At 41.5% G+C, this 27674-nt stretch overlaps 1 long non-coding RNA gene across 1 annotated transcript in view; it reads right to left on the bottom strand.

Annotated features, from left to right (window-relative positions):
• Positions 1 to 27674, bottom strand: part of LOC138842658 (uncharacterized) — an 82226-nt gene that overhangs the window by 29246 nt on the left and 25306 nt on the right. Inside the window, exon 2 of the long non-coding RNA XR_011377388.1 lies at positions 12655 to 12738. This is a non-coding gene — a long non-coding RNA (uncharacterized lncRNA). The remainder of the gene's footprint in view (positions 1 to 12654; positions 12739 to 27674) is intronic.

Raw genomic sequence — 27674 nt, 5'->3', positions numbered from 1 at the left:
GCAGTGAGCGGGGGCTACTCTTCGTTGCAGTGCGCAAGCTTCTCGTTGCAGTGGCTTCTCTCGTGGAGCACGGGCTCTAGGTGCACAGGCTTCAGTAGTTGTGGCACATGGGTTCAGTAGTTGTGGCGCACAGGCTCTAGAGTTCAGGCTCAGTACTTGTGGCTCACGGGCTCAGTTGCTCCGAGGCATGTGGGATCTTCCCAGACCAGGGCTCGAACCCATGTCCCCTGCATTGGTAGGCAGATTCTTAACCACTGTGCCACCAGGGAATTCCCTCTAGTGTATTTTTAATTTCAGTTATTGTATTCTTCAGCTGGGTTTGGTTCTTATTTATATTTTCTAACTCTTTATTAAAATCCTGTGTCTATCTATTCTTCTCTTAAGTTTGGTGACTATCTTTATGATCATTACGTTGAACTCTTATTGGGTATCTCTACTTCACTTAGTTCTTTTTCCAGGGTTTGATCTTGTTTGAAACATATTTCTCTATCTCCTCGTTTTGCCTAATTCTCTATGTTTATTTCTATGTATTAGGTAGGTCAGTTACATCTCCTTGATCTTGGAGAAGTGGCCTTATGTAGGAGACATCCTATGGGGTCCTGCAGCACACTCCCCTCTGGTCACCAGAGCTAAACACTCAAGGGGTATCATATTATCCAACTTTCCCTAATCTGATAGATGAGAAATAGTATTTCATTGTAATTTTACTTTGCATTTCTCTGAGTACGGCTAGATATCTTTTTATATGTTTTAAGAGCCATTTTTTATAACTTTCTTGTGTATATATGTAGTCTGTTAAAACCTTTTGCCCATTTTTCTGTCATATGTGTGCTCTGGGCATCAGAACACTCCATGAAAATGAGGAACTTGATCTGTTACAAGATCAGGGTCTCCAAAAATTAGACAAATCTGTCATTTATGCGAAGCAAAATTATTTTTAATGTGTAGATAAGGAAATCTTCCCATGAGTCTTCATAAAGATATTAGACATGTTTATGAATATAGACATGAATATATATTTATATTTACGTACATAAATGAATTATATTAAACAAATCTATCTGTTGATCGATATATATACATACACATAATAATTTTAGCATTTCTTAATGGAAGTTGTAGATAAGATTATTTTATTCCTGCATCACTTCAATTGTTTCTTCCTTACAGTTGTCCTTTTACTTTCTTACTGGGTGACATTTGGCTTTATGTTCAAGGGTCTTTTTGCAGTTTTAGCTCAGTTTTGTCCTAGCGATAACCACCTTCCTGGGGTGAATACCAACACGGATATAAGCCTTCTCCTGCTGCACATGTTCAATGTGGATGACACATCTTCCTATCACCTGGACCACCTTGCCAATCTGCTGACCTTCTCGTGTCCAATCCAGTGTCCTCACACAAACTGAACTTCAACATCCTTTCAGATGGGCATGAATCGAACATTGTACTTCTGTCTCAGCAACTTAGAAAGTGTGGAGGGCAATCTTCCTACCAATGTGGGAAGACACATTGAATTGCCTTTTATTTTTAGGGTTCTTGCTCTAGTCAGAAGTTACACAGGGATTAAACTTCATTTTGGCTACTATTGTTTTAGCAATGACCACAAGAGGAAAAAAAAGCTGATAGATACTTTTATTTACCTTCCCACTCTTTTCTATGATCCTCACTAGCTCAAAATATCTGTCAAGAAGAAGAAGGCAAGTGAGGGACTGATCCTGAGGAGCAGTGGACCAGTCCTGTGCAGGCTGCAGATGTCCAACAAACCAGCAGCCGAGAGGGACGGAGCTCTCTAATGTTTCTGTTACGGTTGGTGCTGGTGCGTGACAGTTACCTCGATTATATGGGCCTCATCAAAAGGAGAGAAGATCCTAACTGACCACAGATTCCATTAGAAGACATATGGCCTGTGCTCAAAACATAACCTGAGTTAGGAAACTTATTGTCTTGAATCTGTACGACTAAAATTTTTTTCAATTATCAGTGCCAGAGTGTAGTCAAAGCCCTTGGAGCTGCCAGAAGTCAGCCCAGACCTCCACTCAGAAAGAGACTGTTCCAAGGTAGAGATTCTGCTGACCAGCCAGCTAAACCCAGAGCAGAGCCAGGCCACTGAAACTCAGCATTTAATGAAAAACTTACCCTTCTTATTGCCTCACAGTTTACAGAGTTTTTTCCTCAATATCTTTCAAGATTCATAACCTACCAAGGAAAGTAGCCTCTAATTTTCAGATGAAATACTAAGGCTCAGAGAGGTCTGCTCCAGTTGTCCAATATGATACAACTGTTGGGAAGAGCCATGACTTCAAGACACCAGGCTCCTTGTTCTCTCCTTTTTGTTTCTGGATTTATTCTGACAAGATTCTTCCCAGCATTGTAAAGCAATTATACTCCAATAAAGATGTTAAAAAAAAAAAAAAGATTCTTCCCAGAAGCAAAGACCATTTCTACAAACAGAGTCCATGATTTCAGAACGAAGTCTGACATTTTAGAATTTGGGAGTAAACATTTGTTCAATTAGCTAGGCTCAGGATACAGAAATACATCATTTTATACATGGATCCCTTTTTCCTCCACCACAGCTTTTCCCAACGTGATGCCTACAAGTTCATTCAACCCAGTATAACCACTACTGTAATGCATAGTCCAGCTCTTTCCTCCACTGTCCCACCACTGGGTTGTCTTTATCTACTTTGTCTTAGGTCTTTAATATTGCTCTAATTCCTGCAGACGTAGGATCTATTTTTCAAAAATTTATGCCCTAAAAACATCAATGTCCTCGGCCTTTTCATCTTCCAGTTTTATTTTCCATTTTTTCTAAGTCTACAATTATACCCACTCATGTCTTTTACATTCACCTCAGATACATTTCTGTGCTCAAGTCAGCTACACAATTACAAGGTAGAGCCTCCCATTCAATTTTGAAAATAGGGAATTCCCTTCTAATATCAGAGGAAAAGATGCTACTGACACCTTAGTACAAAGAAAAACATACCCTTCCTTTGCAAAGATGTAGCCTTGCACAAGGGCATGGCTTGGCAAGGGAAATTCTGACAGAGCTTTAGTCTCCACTAACTTCCTTGGCCAGCCATCTTTGTGTCACACCCCAATTGCACAATCATACCAGGTAGCCCTCGGTCTGGGATCCATGAAGAATATACCTTAAGGTTTTGTTTAGTGGCTGACAAGCCAAGTAGACATGGTCATCTCACAGTCTGTAATTACATCTGCAAGATTTAATACTCTCCCCAGTCTACTTAATTAGTTCCATGAGGGTAGGAACTCTGTTTTTACTCACTCCATATGCCAGTGCCTGGTACAATAGTAAGCACTCATTACTTCTTCAATCCTTTTATAACTGTGGCTTCAATTCTTTGGGCAAAGCAGAAAGTTTACTTTATAACTCAGACATGGCCACTGCTCAACAGTTTATCTATGGCAAACATGGGGACCATTACAGAGAAGAGTGAAGATGGGCAGCCAATTCAAAAGCAGAGACTGCTAACTGTAATAGCTAGCTAAGCTAACAAATTCTGGGCTAGCACCTACAATTGCTTCTGAATACTGTCTCATTCAACTAGAGTAGCAATATAAATGACTGAATCTGTGACTGGTTCTTAACGGACCACTGTGATATTTACAATTTATCAGTTACCTCCTGTTTTTTCTAATCCCATTCTTGTGTCTTCCTCCAATCCATTTGCCATACCACAGCCAGTATGAAAACTAACCTGATTAATGTGTTTTTCAGTTCAAAATCTTTCAATGTCTTTCTTGCTTAGGAAAAAAGATAAAATTCTATCCTGCTTTGCAAAGCCCTTTGTGATTTGGCCTCTACTTACCTCTGCGCGCTCATCTCAAGGCATTCTCTTTACTTTCTATGCTCTGGCCACCATCCTTTCACTTCCTTAGGCCTATGAGGCTCACTGCTGCTCAGGGCATTCACACATGCTGTTTCCTCTGTCTAAAATTCTTCTTCCCCCCACCACAATCGCCACTTACCTGACTCTTGCCTCTCCTACAGTTCTTAGCTTAACTCAAGTTCTGATTGGCATACTGAGTGCATAATATAATGTGGGTCCACCCTCTCGCCCAGTAACTCTACTTCCTAGCAGCCAATTCTTTTCTTCCATAGTTCTCATCCCATTCTGTCCCAATCTATACATCTGTATGATTTGATTAGCATCTATCTCTACCTGTGGACAGTAATTCCACGAAGGTCTGTTTGGCTCGCTGGTATATCCTCAGCGTTACTTAGGGGTTTGGCATATAACCTGGATTCTAGTGTTATATTGAATAAATGAAAGTACAGTTTTTAAGGATCACAGAGACATATTAACATGGGATGGGGGAAGGTAACATGAGGAAGTGAGAAGTAAAAGCAGACAAGAAAGAGCATCCCTGGCATTACAGCCAGGGCTCATCTCATCGCCATTCAGATCCCACAGCAGCTCAGGAGCAGTTCTTGAGCCGCAGTGATCTGAGTCATCCAGCAGCTATGATGGTGTCTCAGCAACAAAAGTAAGCGCCCCTTGGTTCCTGCAGTTCCTGACTTCTTCCTGCTATTCATTTCTCAGCAACACTCTTCTGCTTCTCTTGTTAACTATCCATCATGAGGAAGTTTTTTAATCTTAAAAAAATTGTTCTTATGAAAAAGTTAACTCATTACAGAAAAATTAAAGAAAAAAGAACACTAAAAAGCTATTATCCCATTTATCTAGAAAGAAAATAACAGCTTGATATAAAAGTCTTCTAGAAAATACATATGTACACACAGAAGTTACCTTCCTATAAACTGAGACATTTACAGATACAATTTTGTAACTTCTATTCTTAATACACAAATTTTCTTGGAAGCTTATAAGTTGTCACAATAACCCTTTATATTTGGAGATCTTAAATCTGTTCCAGTGTTACACTATTACAAATAATACAAAACAGAAATAGCTGGCTGAAAATAAATAGGAATCTAAAAAGAAAGTAATTCACTTCCACAAAACGTAAAATATGAACATATACATTTAAACTGGTAATGTGTTGTAAACCCACCTCATGGTATATTTATATTACTACTATTTTAAGAACCAGTACCTGTGGATATTAATTTTTAAAAAATCTAATTGTCAAAATTGTCTAACTTGCTGTCTTCTGAACTTCTTTCAAATTGTGTGCCACCACTCCACTGGAGGATCTTAGACCTCCTATTAATAAGAAATGTTAACTTCTGAACTTAGGGTTAAGAGGCCAAATAATTATTTTTAATGGATTTAGATGCAAAAAAAGTCTAGGTCTCAGATAGTGAGAGTACATTATGGCAGCACAGTCCTACTGCAAACAGTGCTAGAGATATGGGAGCAGTATGGATGTGTTGTGACAGGAAATTCTTTTCCCCAACCCTAAGGTGGCAGGGGTAGTGGTAGTGTGGAAAAATTATGGAGTCTGTCTGAGTTCACATAGCGTCTATTTGCCTGTTAACCCAGCCTTTTCACATGTGACCCAAGCTATTCTCTTGGCTTTCCTCCCATAATAATCTTGTTGCTAGATGTCTATTCTATGTCCACCATCTCCTCTAAGGTGCAGGTAGAAAGAAGGGGAAGAAACTAGGGCAAAAGGGCATATGCCCTGAGGTATCCCCTTTTAAGGGGCTTTACTAGAAACCCTTCCACACCGTTAATTTACACCTCAGTGACAAGAACTGTGTCACACTGTCATCCTTATCAGTAGTGGAGGCTGGACAATGTAGTTTTTTAGCTGAGAACATTGCCACCTCCATGCAAATCAGGATTCTGTTAATAAAGAAGAAGAAAAGAGTAAAGAGGTAGTTAACTAGCAGTCTCTTATACACAGTTTTGGAAAAGATGGCTTAAGGAGACTTCTGGGAATTTCAGTTCCCAAAATAACCAAAGCAAAATGGGGGGAAATGTAAAAAGTTCTCAGTAGAATGACCTACTGGTCTGGCTACTAAAAGATAGGGTAAAAAAAACCCAGATTGATGGGCAATCCATAAATGTGATGGTCAGGAAATACCAAGAAAACTAATAGCGATTACCAACCTTACTGTCTGCTCTTCAACCCTAATACCGAAACTTCAGACAGTCCTGAAACAAATGCCCTAGAGGGGAGGCCAGTGTCCTCAGACTAGGACACTTTCCTCATTGGGAACACTTGGGAACAGGAGGCTTTATGTACAGGTAACAGACTAGTACGTACATAGCGTGGGGTACAGAGTGGGATGTGGTTGAGACACAAATGTTCCACGGAAACCAAGCCACAGGGACCTCTGCAGGAGTCTATAGGCTAACAGACATAACAACGGACAGGTCTGGAAACACTAATGGGTAATAAAGAAAGGAAAGACATAACTACTATCTCTGCCCCATCTTCTCCTCTTCTCCCCATACAAAAAAAGAACCTTTAGCTACCTATCAAGTTCACCCTAGGTTGACCAAATGATGACTTTGGACAGCTACAGAAAGCATCTAGCTGACTTGGATGATTTTACCATTTCTACTGTAACAATTTCTACCATTTCTACTCAGAAAAAGCTTGGAAGGATGCAAGGGAAGAAATCGACTGGGCTGCCACCAAACCCAATGAGACGACCATCCCCTCCCTTGAGAACACTGGTTCTACTGGCTAGGGTTCTTGAAATCACTCTCATTTGAAAGTCTTCTCAATGAAGACTTCACTGTAGTAAGACAAAGATGTGCAGTAGGACAAAAATATTTATTGACTTATTGTACTATTCCAGGTGTTAGTTCCCAGTAAAGTGAATGAGTACAGGGCTCTCCTCTGGGGCTCTTGGGCTAGGAGCTCTTACCCAGTGTTGCCCAAAATTTCAATGCCAACACATACAGCTGTTAGCTGGAGCTAACTCTGCATGGAAACTTGGAAAGAAATTCAAAGAGGTATCTGGTACCCGCATTGAAGATAGTGAAGATAAATTCTAGAAGGTCTGGCTATAATACCAGTATAAATAAGGTTACAGCCAATAAGCTAGAGGTCCTCATTCTAGTATAATACAACAGCACTGGTTATAACAGCAGTTCTATCTTGAAGGAATGATCACACTAGACATTTCAGGTAATTCAGAACACCTGTAATAATTGGCTTTTCTCAAGAAAAGACTAAACTGCATATATTTGGCCATATGCCAAGTTATCTAATTAGTCTAGAGGCTGCATATATAGAATAATACAGATCTCAACTGAACATACATACTTCATTCCAGAACAACTGAAGGATGCAAAATCATGGTAAATTTCAGAACCTGGATAGTTTATGCAAAGCCTAAATTTAAAAGTGATAATGGAGGCCCTATTGCAGTTATAAGAGAAGATACATGTGGGGATGGGAGCACATTAAACTTATGAAATCTCTATCAGCTGGAACAGGGTTAACTGTAGCTGGCCATTTAACTGGAGCTGTCAGAGAAATGACCCATTCCCCAAACCCTGAGACACTTCCTGGACCCTGCTGTCCTAAGCACAGTCCCCAATCCTGTCCATATATGCTTCTCTTGAGTCTGAGCTGAAGGGAATAGGCACCAGTACTTGTAACATCAAGGACGCTCATAAAGATCTTATCTTACAACACCCATATTAAGTACCAAAAACTGGACTCTGGGTTTTGGCAAAAAGTGTACACCCACTCCTAGTTCTCCTACCTATTGGATATGAGGACCAATCCAATGGCTGCATGAAAAGTACAGTAGGTGCTGCTATTTGGGACTAACTAGACCAGCACTGGGAGCCACTAAATGGCTCCCTAAAATCCTTATTGAGATCCGGGACAGAATTTATAATTTCCAAAGTTTAGATTGACAAAGCAACTCAGAGATCTGTGATACAGCTACTATATATATGCAACAGTAATGCTGAAGAAATGGTAGTCATAAGATATATAGTGGTCTAAAACCACATGTCCTTAATATTATATTCTAGCTAGGAAGGAGGACCATGTGCTATTAAAGAGAAAAAATACCTATATCCCAGACAATTCCCCAAACACATGGGATTCGATAAGATATATCCATAAGGAAGTGGCTAAGCTGAGTGAATTTCATGTGGTCCTGGTTTTCCATACCTTGTGATAAAGTGGGAATTTATATTAAGGAAGTTTATTATTTGTGAACTAAATATTTCTATTTCTAAGTGATGAGACATATGAAAATAATGATGGCATCATGTTGGTCTGGAGTCATCACATTGGTCTAGACAAAAGTTGTCAACTAGGGGGTAGACTGTGGTGGGTCATGACTTGTAATTTAAAAAGTCCGTGGCTGCAAAAAGCTCTATGGAAAGCCCCCTTGTTATTTGTAGCTCTGAACTGGAGAGTTCCTACATTCTGTGTTTCAGTTTGGTCTGTATTCAAAACATGAGCTTTAGGTCCAGTAATAAGGTAGCTAGAGTATAGATTTACTGGTTTACCTATCAATGACATCACCCTCTAAACTGATTTAAAAAAACAGACTGAGGAGACTCAGTGCCCCTCTAACTTGGCGGGACTCCCATCCTGCATTAGTCCCATAAACCCACAGATTCAGGGCACATCTCAGGGAGAGAAAAGAAAGGCACTGGGAGCAGCACCTGTTGTCCTACCTTAAGGCATTCTCTGCTCTAACTAGCTGAGTTATAGCCTTCACCTGAGATAAGCTAATTCTTGCTACCACCAGGGTTAAATCCTAACATGTATCCTGACCCACAGCTTCCAGGGGTCATGGGCTCTTACCACAACAAACAGTTCCCCCTTTCAGGGAATCCTGACATCATCAAGTGACTGTCAAACATCCTTAAAATTCTCTAGAAATAGCTGTCAGAGTGTGTTCATTCCTACCCCAAGCCTAGCCTACAGGGATTGTTATAAATCCCAATTGTTAGGCACTAATTAAGAGTACTCAAGATGAAGCATCTCACCAAATTCTTACAATCTCTGATCTCTAAAATGCCTACCAGTTTACCTTCCAAATGGTCAAATGCAGGATTAGTGTATGTCTATTTCCAATCCCCTTCAAAAGATACCTAAAGATAAACATAACAGACTCATCCTTACCCAGAAAGAATGTGCTCTGACTTGTCAGGAACAAGTTGGGAAGGGGTATTTCCTCTTTGAGAATCTTGCCTACCTCAAGGGATCAACCTGACATAGGAAAAAAAGGGGATGTGATATACTTTGGGGGTCGGGGAGAGAGGTGGTTAAAATATCCATCAAATGCTTAGAACTTGACAGCAAATAAAGTTTGGGGCACTCCATGTGCTATCCCAGACAGAAACCTTAATAGGGATAAGAGTGTAAACCATTTATGCTTCCTAAATTTCATGTCTCCAGACTTGTGAAAGCTATGGAAAAACTAACCCTCATAGAAAGTGCCACACACTGTGAAATGGATCCTGTACTAGGCACATCTCTGCATTTTGTGAGGCTTTCTGAAACTGTGGGAAGCATTCCTTGGAACCCACTAGTAAAAGAACATTTTGGATTAAATGTCATAAATATGCAACCCTGGGAATCTTTTCACAAGGAGAGTTTTTGTATCAAAATCATCTTGTGTGTCCCATGTGTGGATAAAGGTATAAGCTAAAAACAGAAGGTGTTTTTTTTTTAAGGATATCAACATCCATGTATTTTTAATGTTTTGAAAAACCACAGTATTTTAAAAACCTGCTGTGCATTAATGATGTATTTTGCAGATTTCCCGTTTCTGCTAATGGTCGTTTAGGTTGTTCACATCAGGCCTACAGCTGAAAACAACTATAAAACTGGATAAAATGTATTTAAAATAATCTTTTTAAAAGCATCAAAGAGATTATAAAAGAGGAAGGAATTATCAGCACAAAGTAAAGAGAAGCCAAGAATCTAGAGAAGTAGACACGCCTGAAGCTAATCCCAGAAAATTAGAAACTCCATTCTGATGGCCTTTCAGGGTGCAGAAGGGAATAGAAAACAAAACTCTGGGTCCATGCAAGTTGGGGACTCTGACAGGAGACCTTCCCCTACAACAATATGGGTTCCAGGATCTCAGAGTGAAGGTGAACAAGAATTGGAATAACCTGGGGAGAAGTAAAACAGAATAACAATCCCTGAGTATTCTAGGAAATAGCAAACTCTGAACAGGTGGTCCCAGACTGGTAGTGCCCCTGGGTGCCTGGCAGAAGTAAATGCAAACAGTCTTTGGAGCAAAGTATTTTCATTATAGGCCTCACAATTATTCCTACAAAATAACCTTTCAAGTGCAATGACTAGCACAGAGTCAAATATACCCAGGATATAGGAAAATTAAAATTAGTGAATAAAGCAGACAACAGAAAGAGATCAACAGAAACTCTAGATGTAGGGCTCAGGATCTGTGTCTTAATAGGCCACCCAGGTTTTTCTGATATATGCTAAAGTTTGAGAATCAATGCTTTATACTTTAATCATATAAATATGCGTCCTACAAAAAAATGTATAAGTGTATTAGGTCTGGGGAAGGGCCCAAGAATTTTCATTTCTAACAAATTCCCAGATGATGCTGATGCCAGACCATCCTATGAGAACCACTGGTATAGAAAAAAGGAATTACTACACAGGACAGGATAGTGGTCACCTGTGGGGAGGAGAAGAGCTGTAATTTGGAAGCAACATGCAGAAATTTCCTGGAATGCTGGCAACTTTCTATTTCTTGATGTCAGTGGTGATTACACGGTGTAATCATTATATGTTTATATTTGAATGCACAGTGAGATCACTGGCTGTCCTTCTTCCATTCAGTCACATATGTCAAATGCCACTGCACTAATCTTACCCATCATCATCCTGCCACCCTCATTTAAAATCAATTTCTAAAGTATAAAGTGTAAAAAGTTAATAAAGTTGTGAGATGTAAATTCCTCAACTTCAGTTCCTAGTGTAATTAGCTCACAAAATTAAATTCCTACAAAACTAAAAAAACAACTATCAAACTTTTAACAAGAAAAAAGTGTACAATATAAAAAATGACTGCTTTTTTCCCTAAGTGAAAAGAAAGGGGGAACTTCCTACTTCAAAGAGGAAAAGATGCAAATACAATCATTTTTGCCTTTGTGAGAATATCAGGTTCATATATAAATGAGTGCCACTTAAGAGCTATATAAAGTCATCTAGCTCACCCCGTAGGTATAAAGAGGATATCAGTGATTACTGTCAGGCTAGGTTAAGACTTCATCCCATCCACGGTTTTAAACTATTCTTTGTTATAATAATCACTTGGTTTGAAAACCAATCATAAGTCCTCAAAGCATCCTACTCTTGCAAGAAAGTCAGAGTCCCTGCTACAGACTCATCAAAAGTTGTGGATATAACTATTGACTGTCCTACTCTATGTGTCCTCTGGATTACCAGAACTGGTTTGGAAGATTGCAGGATCTTCTAGTCATTTGTGAATCTTATAGTGTTTCTTGTGAGTTGATGATGTCCTTGTCACTTTCAAACTAAAGTTCTTTATACATACCATTCATTCGTTTTATTCTCACTTTATCATAAATGGTACTGATAAAATTTTTCAGCCTCAATTTTTTTCTATGTGGCAAGTAGCTTCCGAGTAATCTTCAATTTTGAAACTGAAAGTATTCAATTATTTATTTTTATTTTATTTATTTTTTTTTTTGCCGTATGCGGGCCTCTCACTGTTGTGGCCTCTCCCGTTGCGGAGCACAGGCTCCAGACGCGCAGGCTCAGCGGCCATGGCTCACGGGCCCAGCCGCTCCGCGGCATGTGGGATCTTCCCGGACCGGGGCACGAACCCGTGTCCCTTGCCAGGGAAGCCCGTATTCAATTATTTTATACAGAAAATACTTGACACAGAAGTAGCAATCTTCCTGCAAGTTGTTTTTTCCACATTACCAGGTTATCTGCAAAACGGGAAGTTTCCACCAAATATTTGATCACACTGGTCTGTGTAACTCATATTCCACTGACTTGTAGTAAGTTCAAGGCACCACTGTAAAATTTGCTGAATCCATTTCCTTACTTAGCATGTCCTCTTTTAGTTTTCTGCACATCTTTGTTTGGTATGTAACCTAAAATCAAAATGTTACTTAAGAGCCTTTTTTGGGCTTCCCTGGTGGCACAGTGGTTGAGAGTCCGCCTGCCGATGCAGGGGACACGGGTTCGTGCCCCGGTCCGGGAAGATCCCACATGCCGCGGAGCGGCTGGGCCCGTGAGCCATGACCGCTGAGCCTGCGCGTCTGGAGCCTGTGCTCCGCAACGGGAGAGGCCACAACAATGAGAGGCCCGCATACAGCAAAAAAAAAAAAAAGTAAAAATGAACAAGTGCAATTCATGTTAATGCTTAATATATCCAAAATATCATTTCAACATGCAACTTATTTTAAACAATTGAATATGTTACTATAAAAAGTGAGACTTTGAAATCTGGAGTTCTTGGCACATTTAGAGCATATCGTATTTCAGACAGCCACCCTTCAAGTGCTCAGGAGCACCTGTAGTTTGTGGCTACAGAATTGGACGGTCCAGCTTTAGGATCTCCGTCTCCAAGTCTCTTACTTCCTCTGAACCATGTCAAACAATGCAGCCTCTGCTCTCTGCATTCTCCCACACCCACCTGCACCAGCCCTTCCAGGGCACCTGTAAAAACAGTCCCAGAGCACCCACCCATCGATACATGATTAGCTGATTCCTTACCTGTTTCTCTCCTTAGGCAAGGAGCCAAACGTTGTTGCCCTCAGAGGTGTAGCATTTCCACATTTTGCACATTCTTCAAAGACCCTAAAATATGAGGAGTGGAGGGTGAGCACTGGATCACAAAGGTCTCAACATTTCAACAACTCTCAGTTTAGTCAGTATAATCATCCCTCCTCTGTCTCTGGATGTCTTAGTAGCTACTGAGAGGTCTAGAGAAGAACCCTTGAAATTATATTTTTGTATAATTGAATGTCACCAAAGAAAGCCTTTGGGAAAAGAGGAGAGCTGGTGCATATTTGGCTGGGCCCAGTGAAAAATGAAAATGGGGGCCCTTTGTTCAAAAATGAAGAATTCGAAGATTTCGACTACAGAGCATTAAAGCAAGCACAGGGCCCTCTGATCACGGTGTCCTTCTGAGCCTGGAGCCCTGTGACTGCACAGCTTGGCCCTTTACGAAGCTGGTCCTGGTTGAGGCTTATGTCTTTGGAGGAAGCAGGGAAGTGGTGAGATTCCCTGGACTATCCTTGAGGAAATGGACATCCAAGGGACTCCAAAATCATTATCTACTGGAATTCACTGGGGAAGAGTTATTTTTTTTTTAACATCTTTATTGGAGTATAATTGCTTTTCAGTGTTGTGTTAGTTTTTGCTGTAAAACAAAGGGAATCGGCTATATGCATACGTATATCCCCATATGCATCCGTATATATATCCCCTATATGCATACGTATTGTAAGGCCAACTGGCCCGAGGCAAGGGAACGCAATCAGACTCACAGGTTGCATCAGACCGAAACTTTCCGGACCACTCAGTTCCAGAAACTGACCTGGGGACTTTCCACCTGGCCCAGCCTTCCCGCCTTTCGAGGGGCGGGACTAACGGTCCCAAGACTGATGCAACCGGCACGGGATATTGCCACGATACCCGAAGAGACCACCAAATAAGGAATAACCTGCGCCCTCCCGGATTCGCAACGCCCCTTTCCCTTTTTCCCCTATAAATTCTGCCCAAACCCTCGCCCGGGCGCGACTTCTCTGGCCCCTTTCTCTCGGGCCAGTGAACCTTGCCCGGGAGCGTTCCCAAATAAAGCTCGTTTAAGCTCTCCCCCGTTTCTTGGTGCCGTTCCTTACATTTGGTGCCGAAACCCGGGAGGGGTACCTAGCCCCGCGGTTTACCGCGCGCGCGGCTCCTCCCCTCCCCCAGGAGACAACCAGGGAACCTCTACTCATCCACCCGACCCGGCAGAAAACGGGTTAAGTCCCCCTCCCTTGTTCCCTCCGACCCTCAGAGTCCCTGCCCACCGGACTCCCTGTCCTTAATCGCGGCCGCGTCAGGGACTCCTCCGTCCTCTCTCCGGGCCTCGGGCAACTGTGGAGACGTCCCAATCGCCTGACCGCCCTCCGACCTGCTGTGAATTGGAGACTGAGACCAGGGACGCCTCTCTCCCTCTCCATTCACTCAGGTTCAAACTGGGGGTCATGGGAACCTCACAATCGAAACCAGATCCTAAGACGCCCCTGGGGTGTCTCCTAGTCAATTTTACAGCCCTCGGCTTCTCCCAAGATCAACGTTGCCGATGGCTTATTTTCTATTCCACTGTGGCCTGGCCACAATATCCTCTAGACAATCAATCCAAATGGCCTCCTGAAGGGACTTTCGATTTTAACATCCTCCGTGATCTAGATAATTACTGCCGCAGGACGGGCAAATGGTCCGAGGTCCCTCATGTCCAGGCCTTCCGGTATTTATGCTCCCGCCCTTCTCTCTGCGTCAATTGTTCCACTTCCCAGATCCTTTTTCCAAACAGACATCTCCTACATCCAAGCCCCTAATTTCCTTTGACGATGACTCCTCTCCACTAGCCGACCCACCCGAATCTCTCGCCTACCTCCTCCTTTGTAGCCCGTCTCTCAGCCTCTCAAGACAACACACTGCAGATCTCCTCAATTACCTTGGCTCTCGCGGTTATCGGGTCTCCCCAGCCAAAGTTCAACTGTCTGTATCCTCGGTAACTTACCTGGGAATCCACCTCACCCCCACGACAAAGAGCCTAACGGCCGACCGCACCCACATTATCCGTGAGCTCCAACCTCCAGAAACAGCGGGTCAAATTCTCTCTTTTTTGGGACTTATAGGATTTTTCCGACACTGGATCCCTAACTTTGCTCTCCTCGCTAAACCCTTATATCTAGCCGCTAAAGAAACCCCTCAAGGACCCCTCACCTCTCCTTCCGCCGTTCGACAGGCCTTTCTCACACTCCGTAATGCTCTGATATCTTCTCCCCTTTCTCTGCCCAACCCAAACCGACCTTTTCACCTTTTTGAGGATGAACGGGCCAGAATAGCCACAGGACTCCTTGCCCAGCCTGTAGGGCCTTCCTACCGCCCCGTGACTTACCTCTCCAAACAGCTAGACCCAGCCATTCGGGGATGGCAACCATGCCTTCGGGCCCTAGCAGCGGCAGCCGAACTGACCAAACAAACACTCAAACTGACTCTGGCCCACCCACTAACCGTGTTTTCCTCCCACCGGCTGGTCGACCTCCTAGGCCACAAGTCTCTCTCCCTCCTGGGCCCCTCCCACATCCAGGAATACCACCTGCTGTTCATTGAAAACCCTGCTATCTCCTTCGACCTCCCCCACCCACCCAAACCCGGCCTCCCTCTTGCCTATCTCCGATACCGGGACCTCCCCTTCCCACTCCTGCCCCCAAGTCATAGAGGCCCTCAGCCCGCCGAGAGAGGGACTCTTTGACATCTCTCTTTCAAACCCGGACCGCACCCTCTTCGTAGCATGCTTGCTCCCTGTTTTCTAGGTTTCTTCGCAGGCGCATGGAGGAAGTCTCTCAGGTGGCCACAAACCAAATGCTCCTCGGCCCTTACACCTTGCTTCCTATAGAACCCCCACTGGTCTCCCTTAAGCCTCGGACCTCTGGTCGCCCTTTGGACGCCCCCATTCAGCAAGAAGTAGCCAGAGATCAGAACGCTGCCCCATTACACCAAAGATGTCGGGATGTAAGGCCAACTGGCCTGAGGCAGGGGAATGCAATCAGACTCACAGGTTGCATCAGACCGAAACTTTCCGGACCACCCAGTTCCAGAAACTGACCTGGAGACTTTCCGGACCACCCAGTTCCAGAAACTGACCTGGGGACTTTCCACCCGGCCCAGCCTTCCCGCCTTTCGAGGGGCGGGACTAACGGTCCCAAGACTGATGCAACCGGCACCGGATATTGCCACGATACCCGGAGAGACCACCAAATAAGGAATAACCCGAGCCCTCCCGGATTCGCAACGCCCCTTTCCCTTTTTCCCCTATAAATTCTGCCCAAACCCTCGCCCGGGCGCGACTTCTCTCGGACCAGTGAACCTCGCCCGGGAGCGTTCCCAAATAAAGCTTGTTTAAGCTCTCCCCCGTTTCTTGGTGCCGTTCCTTACACGTATATCATACATATGCATAATATATCCCCTATATGCATACGTATATCCCCATATACTCTTGTGTCTCCCTTCCACCTTCCTTATCCCACCTCTAGGTGGTCAGAGCTGATCCCCCTGTGGAAGAGTTTCTGAGCCTGTGAGAACCCCTTGGGAAGAGGTAGTGAGGGGGTAAAGTAGGTAGGTAATACACGTGCCTTTGTTGATTAAACCATTGATTAATCAGTGTCACTCACATGCCGGATGTTCAGAAGGTCAAGTTTCTGTGGACCCTAGTTGGGCAACAACAGACTGACATCTACAAAGGTGACCTGTGGGCCTGAGCAGGAATCCCTTCAAAGCTTCGTTATAGTCAACTTTCCAACTCTCCAAGCCAGAAACAGGTGGTGACGATGAGTGCCCTCCAGAAGCTACCACTAGCATGGGAGTTTGAGCTGTGGCGTGGTTTGTAGCCACCGACCTTACTTGGGCGGCCCAGGCCGAGGATGAAGAGAGAACTTTCTTCCCCACGGCCAGCAGCGGCTCTTTCCGGCGTCCGCGCTTCTGCTTCTCCAGACGAGGGGCACGCAGACTTCGAGACGTAGGAGATTAGGGCCGGGCCTGTGGGCCACCCTGACTGAGGCACCACCAGGTCTGGGCAAAACCAACCCAAACCACATCTATTGTTCCCGAAGCCCGCGGCGGCGTCGCAAAGGGCGGCTGGGGCCTCGGTGCACCTGAGCCTCAGAGACCCTTCTTCCCCCACTGGCGTTCGGGGTAAGCAACGGCCCAGGGCGACCACCTGCAACAGTTCAACCAAAACTGGGGCCTGTAAGAGCACAAAGGCTCTGCCCGTGGTTTCCCGGGCGACAGGCCCCGCCCCCGCCCGCACGTTCGGCCACGACCCCCTGAGGAGCAGCCGGAGGGTGGGGGGATTCCGGGGTGTCATGCGCTTTGGAAGCCGGCGGGGTTCCTCTTCGTTTGTTCTCAGTTTGGCGGCAGCGCTAGTCCGCCGCCCGGCAAGGGCGCTTGGCACACGACAGGGACTAATACTCATATGTTAGATAAACCAGTAGAAGATTCTCACACTTTGGCAGGTGAGGGCCACAAGCCCTCAACCAGCGAGAAGGCGCCCTCTCGTCCGTTGAGCAACCTCCAGGCTCTCATCAGCTCTTCCTCTCGTCAGCCGCTTCCTCGATCACAATGCTGGGAGTCAAGATGATAGGCTCGCATCACAGATTTCTTAGGCAACTAAATTTTAAACGTACTTTATTTAAAAATAATAGTGACAAACTTAATAAGATTCCTGCTAATGCAGTATCCATGCCAATTTAGTTCTATTTAAAGGAACGTCCGATCTCCTCTGTTACCTGTTAGCAGTTTACCTCTTGCTCATCTTTGCGGTAACTGCAATGATACATCGAAACCTTTTTCAAACATATTTGTAGTTGAAGATGCTATTATAAGAAGTGTATCTTCTTTGCAAAGAAGTGGATATGAAAGTTTGAACTGTAGATATAAAACCCTTCCTAATTACACCGATTACATCATACAACAGTAGAACAGGTATCCTGCAAATGTTGTCTGATGTTGTTTTTACATAATCACAAGTGGATTAATCACATAGATCTTTAAATCTAATCATCATACAAATCTGGAAATATCAGATGGAGCCAGGATAAATACCAACCATCCCAGGCACCAACCAAAGTGCTTAGTCGAATGAGTCCTGCTGCCACCTGTGTTCAGATACTGGCACAGAACAATTACAGTCATTATGGTGTTAATCTGTATACAACATCTTTCAAGAGAAAGTACCAGGCAGCCTGTTCAAGTGAGGGTGTGGGTGTGGCTTAGGTTCCCAGCAGAAGCCCAGACACTTGCAGCCTTGGACATGTCATTTCAAAGTCACTCTCCAGTACTGGCTCATCAATTGTAACAAATGTACCACGTGAATGCAACATGTTAATAATAGAGGAAACAGGGATATAGGGACATTTTACCCTCAATTTTTCTGTAAAGCTAGAACTGCTAAAATAAATAGTCTATTAATTTTTAAAAAGTCACTTTCCTATTGATTAAGAAGATATGGTTAATAATTACATACCCCCAACCTGACTCATAAAAGAATTGTGAGCCCAATCCAATACATAAGGGTTGAATTTTACTGAATTATATTTCTTTAAAAAGTTTACACCACTTAATCAAAATCCCCTAGGATAGTTGTTAAAAAGAAAAAAGCAAACAAACCAAAAAACCCATGACTCTGAATCTCAGGGGTGGACTGGGTGCCTAAGAATCTGCATTTTAGTAATCATGCGAGTAGACGATTCTCAGTTTGAGGATCATTGTTTTAGGTTGTCAGAATTCATCAGCTTAAAAAAAAAAAGCCTATCCTTATTTAACTCATGCAAAGATGGAAATTTTGAAAGGTGTTAGTAAATGAGATTAACATGATTTAACTTTGTTGTTAAATCTCACCATAATTTCCTTCATTTAACGAGATTGATATTATTTTCTTGCAGTTTAAGGACTTTAACTTTTAAATGTATTTAAAAGATATGTCAATCTTCTACTTTTACTTTTTTTGATTGAAATAAAGCATTCCAGTCACTTCAAATAGTGAACAAAATATTTTTTTAAATTTTTTCTTTATAGACCTGATTTCCTTATGCACGCTAAGACATTCAAACCCTTATTTGTTTCAAAAAGAGTCATGTACTACAATGTTCATTGCAGCGCTATTTACAATAGCCAGGACATAGAAGCAAGCTAAGTGTCCATCGACAGATGAATGGATAAAGAAGATGTGGCACATATATACAATGGAATATTACTCAGCCATAAAAGAAACGAAATTGAATTATTTGTAGTGAGGTGGATGGACCTAGAGTCTGTCATACAGAGTGAAGTAAGTAAGAAAGAGAAAAACAAATACCGTATGCTAACACATATATATATGAAATCTAAAAAAAAATAAATGGTCATGAAGAACCTAGTGGCAGGAAGGGAATAAAGACACAGACCTAGTAGAGAATGGACTTGAGGACACGGGGAGGGGGAAGGGTAAGCTGGGATGAAGTGAGAGAGTGCCATGGACATATATACACTACCAAATGTAAAACCGATAGCTAGTGGGAAGCAGCCGCATAGCACAGGGAGATCAGCTTGGTGCTTTGTGACCACCTAGAGGGGTGGGAAGGAGGGAGACACAAGAGGGAAGAGATATGGGGATATATGTATATGTATAGCTGGTTCACTTTGTTGTAAAGCAGAAACTAACACACCATTGTAAAGCAATTATACTCCAATAAAGATGTTAGAAAAAAAGAAACCTTATTTGTTGTTAATGTGAGATTTAAAAATACCATTCCAAGTAATTCTCTTAGTTTTAGTAATGAATTCTATAACGCTTATGGGTTGTGATTTTTTTTTAAGAGTCTTGGTGACTTAGTGTTGATACATGATGTGACCAGTTGATGCTACATATTACTAACCAACTGCAGCTGATACGAAAATGATGCCATCAAAATGGGGTTTTATCAATTGTTCCCTTGAAACAACTTGTGTATCAAATGTTAACAACTCCATTGTATCCATTGTCAGTAATTCTGAAGGCAATAAAAATACCTTCTATCAGCTTTTTAACAATTAAACTTTATATTTTGACATAATTGTACATACATTCATGTGAAGTTGTAAGAAATAATACAGAGATCTTCTGTGCTCTTTACCCAGTTTTTCCCAAAGGTAACATCTTACAAGAGTATACTATAATATCACAACCAGGATATTGAGATTGATGTAGTCAAGATACAGAACATTTCCATCACCAGAAGAATCCCTTCTGTTGCTCCATAATGGTCACACCCACTTTCCACCTATCCCCACTCCATCTTTAATCCACGATAACTACTAATCTGTTCTCCATTTCTATATATAATCATGGAATTTCAGGATTGTAATATAAACGGAAACAGTAGGTAACCTTCTGGGATTGGCATTTTTTTACTCAGCATAATTCTCTGGAGATTCATCCCCATTGTTTCCTGTATCAGTAGTTTGTGCCTTTTTGTTGCGGAGTAGTATTCCATGATGGATATACCACAATTTATTTAACTATTCACCAGCTGAAGGACATCTGGGCTGATTCCAGTTTTTGGCCTTTACGAATGAAATTGCTGTGTACATTTGTGTACAGGTTTCTGTGTGATTAATGCCCAGAAATGCAATTGCTGAATTGCATGGTAAATGCATGTTCAGTTTTTCAGAAACGGAAAAACTGCTTTTCAGAGTGGCCATACCATTTTATATTCCCACCAGCAAATTACGAGTCATCCAGTTTCTTTGAATTCTAACCAGCAGTTGGTGTTGTCACCAATTTTTAATTTTAGTTATTCTGATAGGTATGAAATTGTAAGATATTTAAGGGGTACAACAAAATGGTTTAATATACATATACATTGTGAAAGTTTTCCTCTCATTGAATTAATTAACACATCCATCACATATTTACATTTTGGGGGGGGAGGGGGTGGGCATATTTAAGTTCTACTCTCTGAGCAAATTTCAATGATACAACACAGTGTTATCAACTATAGACACCATGTTATACATCAGATCCTCAGACCTTATTCATCTTATAACTGAAAGTTGGTTCCCTTTTACCAACCTGTCCTTATTTTATGGTTGCATTTTGAGAGTTTTTAAAATATATTCTAAATAGTAGCTCTTTGTCAGATACATGTTTTGCAAATATTTTTCTCTCATTCTGTAGCTGTCTTTTCATCCTTTTACAGTCTTTCACAGAGCAAACATTTTAGCGTAGTTCTGTCACATTATTTAAGTTTGTGTTTTAGTATTTTAATTTCTACCATGCAATGTGTTTTGTAATTTTTTTGAATGTGTGTGTTTATTCTAATACTTTGAAAATTATTTCTTTTTGATCTAAAGGTTATTGTTATAACTGTAACTTAAAACCTTTAATCCTATGTCTGTCTAGACAGAATCTAGCTCCATCCACACTGTGAGCAAATCACAAGTTAGTATTTTCCTTTTGCTTCCCTTTCACCCCTCCATTCAATTTTAGTTGCCATTTTTCTTAGCATTTACCTTTGTATTGCTACATAAACTTCTATTATTTTTACTTGATTTATCAGCTTCCAATGATATCTTTTGACCCCTTGCTGCAAAGTATGAGTGAATTCAGCAAATATTAGTACCTATTTATTCTCCCAAATCTCTTCTCAAATCTGTTATATATGTTGTTCCCATATAGTCAGGATTATTACATTTACATTTTGCATTGTTACCATAATCCCTGCATTTGCTTTAATCTTTGTCCTACAGTAAAGTGGATCAGTCCCAATGCCAGTCTTATTGTTGTCTTTCTCATTTATCTGTTGGCTGATGGAAGTTCATCATCTAGTATTTTCTACAAGAAGGGCTCATCAGATGTTCAAAATGTTTATTTTTTGCCTTTGCACTTGAGTGATGTTTTGAGTTTTTTAAATATTCTTTGGTTACAATTTCTCTTGAGGATTTATAAGCATTGCTCCACTATTTTCTGTTGTGGAAAATTTGCTCTTTGGAAATCTGAGATCAGCCTTATATTTCTCTTTTGAAAATGATTTAGTATTTTTGCACAGTTCCCCAAAGAACTTTTTGTCTTTGAAGTTCAGTAGCATTGGTTTATAGTATGTTTCTGTGTTACTTTTTCCTGAGACATCGTGTGTCCTTGCAATTTTGCAATCAAATCTTCTTTTATTTTTAAAATTTCGTGGTGAAATAGTCACAGTTTTCAAATTGTCCAAAGCAACTTTTTTCCCTGATAGATATCTTTCACATCCTGTTTGTTTTTTCTTTTCCTCACTTGTTTTCTTTCTTTTTAAAATTTATTTATTTATCTATTAATTTGTTTTTGGCTGCATTGGGTCTTCGTTGTGATGCGTGGGCTTCTCATTGCGGTGGCTTCTCTTGTTGTGGAGCACAGGCTCTAGGTGCGCGGGCTTCAGTAGTTGCGACACGTGGGCTCAGTAGTTGTGGCTTGCGTGCTCTAGAGCGCAGGCTCAGTAGTTGTGGCGTATGGGCTTAGTTGCTCCGCGGCATGTGGGATCTTTCCGGACCAGGGATCAAACCCATGTCCCTTGCATTGGCAGGCAGATTCTTTACCACTGTGCCACCAGGGAAGTCCCTTCCTCACTTGTTTTTAATAGGATCTTTGTATAGATCTTTGCAGTTCCTTTTGGTGACCTCATTTTTGACAGAGGTGTTTTTTCTGCATCAGATATTTAGTTCCAGGAGATTCATATGCAGGTGGGTCCAGGCCTACATTTTAAGTGAGCAGAAGTTTTCTTTTGATTCTGGATTTTAAGGGGGTTTAATGAGTTTTTACAGCCTTTAGTTTTTCCCACTAACGGAAAAAGGCAACTATGGGGGTTTTCACTTTGCAAGTCTCTCTTCTCCCCCAACCACATAGGTAGACTGATACCTGAAATTATGTCTTGCCAGTGTAATTCAACCTTGTCTTCTACACTTTTTACGTCAAAACCAGGTCCAGGGAACCTGACATTGTCTGTACACTATATCCCTTCAGTTACAAAAAAAATTAGATTTTGCAACTCAGAGTATGCACCTCTTTTTAAAAAGTGTACTTTATGTACTTTATGATCTCTTTCTGAGATCTGTAGCTGTGGGCATCCTCTTCTCCTCTTTCTCATATACTCCTCATAGAATTCCAATGTTCTCCCTAACCCATCCTGTTTCCTCTAGTTTTGTGACTAGAGGTTTTAGCAACCTCCTAGTTTCTTTGAAGGAAGAGTTTGCATTTCTGCTTCTCATCCTACTGGTTGCTTTAGGTTGATTTCCAAGGAAAGGAAAAAATGGAAACCTTATGCCCCATCGTCAAACCAGAAGTCCTCAAACTAAATTCTTACTTTGCTGAAGTTTAGTCAATTGCAGTTTCCAGCCATGGAAACTTCCAGCCATGATAACTTGCTGGAGATTTTCTGGATGCATTAGAGACAGGAGTATGTGAGGGAAATGTGGCCAGTGAGAAATTTCCAATGGTGGATATTTATCTTACTGCTTATTTCCTTTTGAATATCTATATGGTGAATCTTCCCTGATCTTTGTCTTATCAATGAGCCTTTTTTAGCCAGAGAAATGGTCCTAGTTCATAGCCTACATAAAGGATGATTTTTTAAGGTTCCCTGTTCCCTGTGTGATACATGTTATCTCAATCTTTGTTGTCTCCCTAGTTCCCATCTTATTTGTGAGCCACCTGAAAATACCCTGCCCTCAGAAATGAACTCGATGTACCCCATATCTTCTCTCAATAATGGACTTCAATGTTTCCTACCTCCTGGAAACACCTGAAAGGAAACCACACAAGGACACTTTAGATTGTGACATTGGAAGCAAAGCCTTACAATCTGCTTGTCATGAAGGGATTGCTCCTCTTTGGAATCCTTCCTCGGTTGCTTTTTAGGGTAACAGATTTCCCCAAATCATCACACTAAAAATTCCCTTCCTTTTTCTGCTGAGTCAGATCTTTTGTTTCCTGTATGCTCAAATCTTCCTCTCTCTCTCTCTCTCTTTGTTTTGTTGTTTTTTCTTGGTTGTAACACTTCTTCTGACAGCTTGCTGAGAATGAGTCCATGAGAGGAGAAGAATATTTTGAGACATCATATGTCTGAAAATATCTATTCCTCCCTCATTTTAATTAAAAAATTGGTTGGGTATAAACTTCTAGGTTGGAAATAATATTATCTCAGAATGTTGGAGGCCTTACTCAATTTTCTAGCTTCTAGGATTGTGGAAAAATTCAATGACTAACTGATTCTTGAACTTGTGTATGTAACCTCTTTTACCCATCTCTGGAAAATTTTAGGATATTTTCTTTATTACTACTATTCTGAAATTTCATAATAATGTCTTATTGTGGTTCCTTTTGTAGTTAATGTGCTACACCCCTGTTGGTTCCCTTAAATCAAGAAATCTGTGTTTTTCAGTTTTGGAAAATTATTTCTTTCTGTAATTTTTTTTTCTGGAAATTTTACTATTCAAATGTTGAATCCTAGATTAAAAAAATTATTTTACTGTGGTCAGGACACTTGACATGAGAGCAACCCTCTTAACAAATTGTTAAGAATATAATTCATTGTTGTTGACTACAGGTGCAATGTTATACAGCAATCTCTAGAGCTTATTCATCTTGCTTAACTGAAACTTTATGCCTGCTGCTTAGTAACTACCCATTTCTCCCTCCTCTCAGCCCCTGGCAACCACCATTCTACTCTTTAACTTTATGAATTTGATTATTTTAGATACCTCAAATAAGTGGAATCATGCACCATTTTCCATAACTGACTTATTTCCATTAGCATAATTTTCGCAAGGTTCTTCCATGTTGTCACACATTGCAGAATTCCCTTCTTTTTTTAAGGCTGAATGGTATTCCCTTGTATGTATATCCCACATTTTCTTTATCCATTCATCAATGGACATTTGGGTTGTTTCTTCAACTTGGCTATTGTGAATAGTGTAGCAATGAACATGAAAGTGCTAATATGTCTTTGAGATTCTAATTTCAATTCTTGAGGATAAATACCGAGAAGTAGGATTGGTGGATCACATAGTAGTTAAGGATTTGATCTTCAAAATATATAAGGAATTCCTACAACTCAATTAGCATAAAAACTAATAACCCAATTAAAAAATGGGCTAATGACTTGAATATATATTTTGCCAAAGAAGACATACAATTGGCCAACAGATATACTTAAAAATGCTCAACATGATTAGTCATCAGGGAAATGCAAATCAAAATGACAATGTGATATCATCTCATACCTGTCAGGATGGCTATTAGTGAAAAAACTCACAAGTGTTGATGAGGATGTAGAGAAATTGGAACCCTTGTACACTGTTGGTGGGAATGCAAAATGGTATAGCTGCTATGAACAGTAGCATGGAGGTTTCTCAAAAGGTTGAATCTCTTGGATTGATCCTCTAATTTCTTTATTTCTTCTCTCCTATGTTCCCTTCTCTTTTTTGTTGTTGTTGTTCTGATTTCTTAGAAATCTAATCAACTTTACCTTCCAATTCTTTTCTTACAATTTTAATTTCTCCTAAAGGCTCTTAAATTTTCTAAGAACGATTTTTTTGTTTTGTTTTTTGTTTTGTTTTGTTTTTTTGCGGTACGGGAGCCTCTCACCGTCGTGGCCTCTCCCACTGCGGAGCACAGGCTCCGGACGCGCAGGCTCAGTGGGCATGGCTCACGGGCCCAGCCGCTCCGCGGCACGTGGGATCTTCCCAGACCGGGGCATGAACCCGTGTCCCCTGCATCGGCAGGCGGACTCTCAACCACTGCGCCACCAGGGAAGCCCTCTAAGAACGATTTTTGATTTGAATACTCTTTTTAGAGTTTTCTGTTCTTGTTTTATGTATGCAATATCTCTTTTTTTTTTTTTCCAGAGGGCATTGATGATAGTTTTGAGTCATTTTTCTCTGCTTCTTGCATTGTCTTTCTTTCTTCAGTTCCATTTTTTTTCCTTTGGTCTACTTTTGTGGCTTTCACATTATATTCTTTCTTCAAATGTCTTGTGACCTTTGGCTGCCTTTTCAATTTAAGAGAGGCACTAAATGCTGATTGGAAGTGTATTGGTGGGGCTTGTAGGCTGGTGGGACTCACTGTAGGGTAGCTGGATAGCAAGAGAAGCAGCCTTTTTTTGTGTGGGGGGGATTACCCCATCATGTCAGTATTTGTAGGCTACTCAGTCTACCTACAGAGGAGTCCTCCCAAGTCCTGCCTGGGGAGAGAGGTAACAACACACTTGATTTTCAACATTTTGGAGGCCAAGAAAGAAAAGAAGGCACTTTAACAAGTAGGTTTTTCTCTAACCTTCCTGTTTTGAGTGTGTTGACTCATTTTTACTCTTAGCCATTTCTGGTCCTTCTGCCTCAGTCTACCCACTTCATCATTTTCTGAAAGTGAACTTGTTTGTACGGCTATCTGGCTGCTTGAAGTGAAAGAGGAAATCTGGGATTCTAACTACTCTTCAAACAAGCTTTCAGCCAATTCTTTTGAGGTTTAGCCTCACCCAGAACCCCTGTCCTCAGAGATACCAGAGGCTTATAATTCCCCAAATTCTGGGTTTTGACACCTTATTTATTGCAGTGCTTTTCAAACTTAGCATGTATAAAAATCACCTGAGGAGGCGGTTGAACCACAGATATCTGGACACCCCCTCCCAGAGACTGTTATTCACTAGGTCTGTGGTGGGCCAGAGTATCTGCAGTACTAGCAAGCTTCCAGGTGATGCTGATGCCTCAGGTGAGTGATGCATTCTGCTTTTACCTGCAGTCACTTCACTTCCAGTTTTCTGACTACTAATGATTTACTTTTTTAAAATACTCATACAACCAATTCTATTTTCCAAAATTGTTTTAAATTCTCCTGATGTCTGTAGTCTCACTTTCCATTCTGTCTGTCCTAATTAATTTGAATTAAAAAATTCTTTAATCTTGTCTTTATGTGGTGTGGGAAGGGAGTGGAAATAAAGGCAAGCATTTAGGTTGCTGCCATTTCTAACCAGACGTCTAATTTGATTAAATGTAAGTTTGGGGCAAATCCTGAGAGTGACCTTATTTTTAAGGTTGGAAATAGTATAATTGTAATATAAACTTGTCCAGCACTGGCTTAAATAAAATGGAGTTTATTTTCCTAACATAAGTCAGAAATGTCAGTATAAGCAACCATCTAATGCTTTTGACCTTTTTCTCCTGATTGCAAGTTGGCTGCTAGTTCCTGACCAATACAGAGGGTGGATCTCAAGGAATGAGAACCAGAGACTGTTGGGTTCAACGGTGTCTCCCGAAGAGGAGATTCTTCCTCCCCCGACAGTTTGGGGGACTGCAGTATCAGTTTAATAAAGGAACCACTTCCCCAACAATCATCTTTGGGAGTTATCAGGGCAGCTGTGGTTTTCCTGCTTCTGTCCTGGCACTCTACTGCGGGGCATTGCTCTATCTGCCAACCACAGGCTCTGCTGAAACGCGTTCTGTTCATTTCACTGAATTCTGCTGTTCACGATTCTGCATTGTCACTTTTCAGCTGCATACCGTCCTCATTGCTGGACCCTTTTGCTACTTGCTTTCTTTTGGACACCACTATCTTTTCTCAGGAACCACCATCTCCCATAAGGTACCACCTTGTCCCACTGGGCATTGCTGATACTCTCCTGGGTACCACAGCTTCCACTTGGATTGGTGATCATGATGCAGTGGTGCTATCATATGCCGAAGCTCCATGGCATTCCGTGGGGGAGAACACCCTTCTTCTTTGTGTTTTATATTTGGTCACTGGGCACTGCAACCATGATGCTGTGCCTCAGTGTTCAACACAATGATTAGTGAACTGGTGCTTTTATTTTCATTCCACCTTCCACTTCATCTCCATCCCCCAAAACATATAACAAACCACTCAGCAGTGAGTTATACTCAGAATGGTCCCTCTCCATCTGATATTACTGGGTAAGCAAGTCATTCTGTCCAAACTTTTCCCCCATTTTCCATGCTCACTGCTTTTAATGAGCTACTTT

Source organism: Globicephala melas, chromosome 4 (assembly GCF_963455315.2).
Source record: "Globicephala melas chromosome 4, mGloMel1.2, whole genome shotgun sequence".
NCBI lineage: Eukaryota > Metazoa > Chordata > Mammalia > Artiodactyla > Delphinidae > Globicephala > Globicephala melas.
The sequence above is the reverse complement of the archived record's forward strand: the minus strand, read 5'-3'. Positions and strand labels throughout refer to the sequence as shown.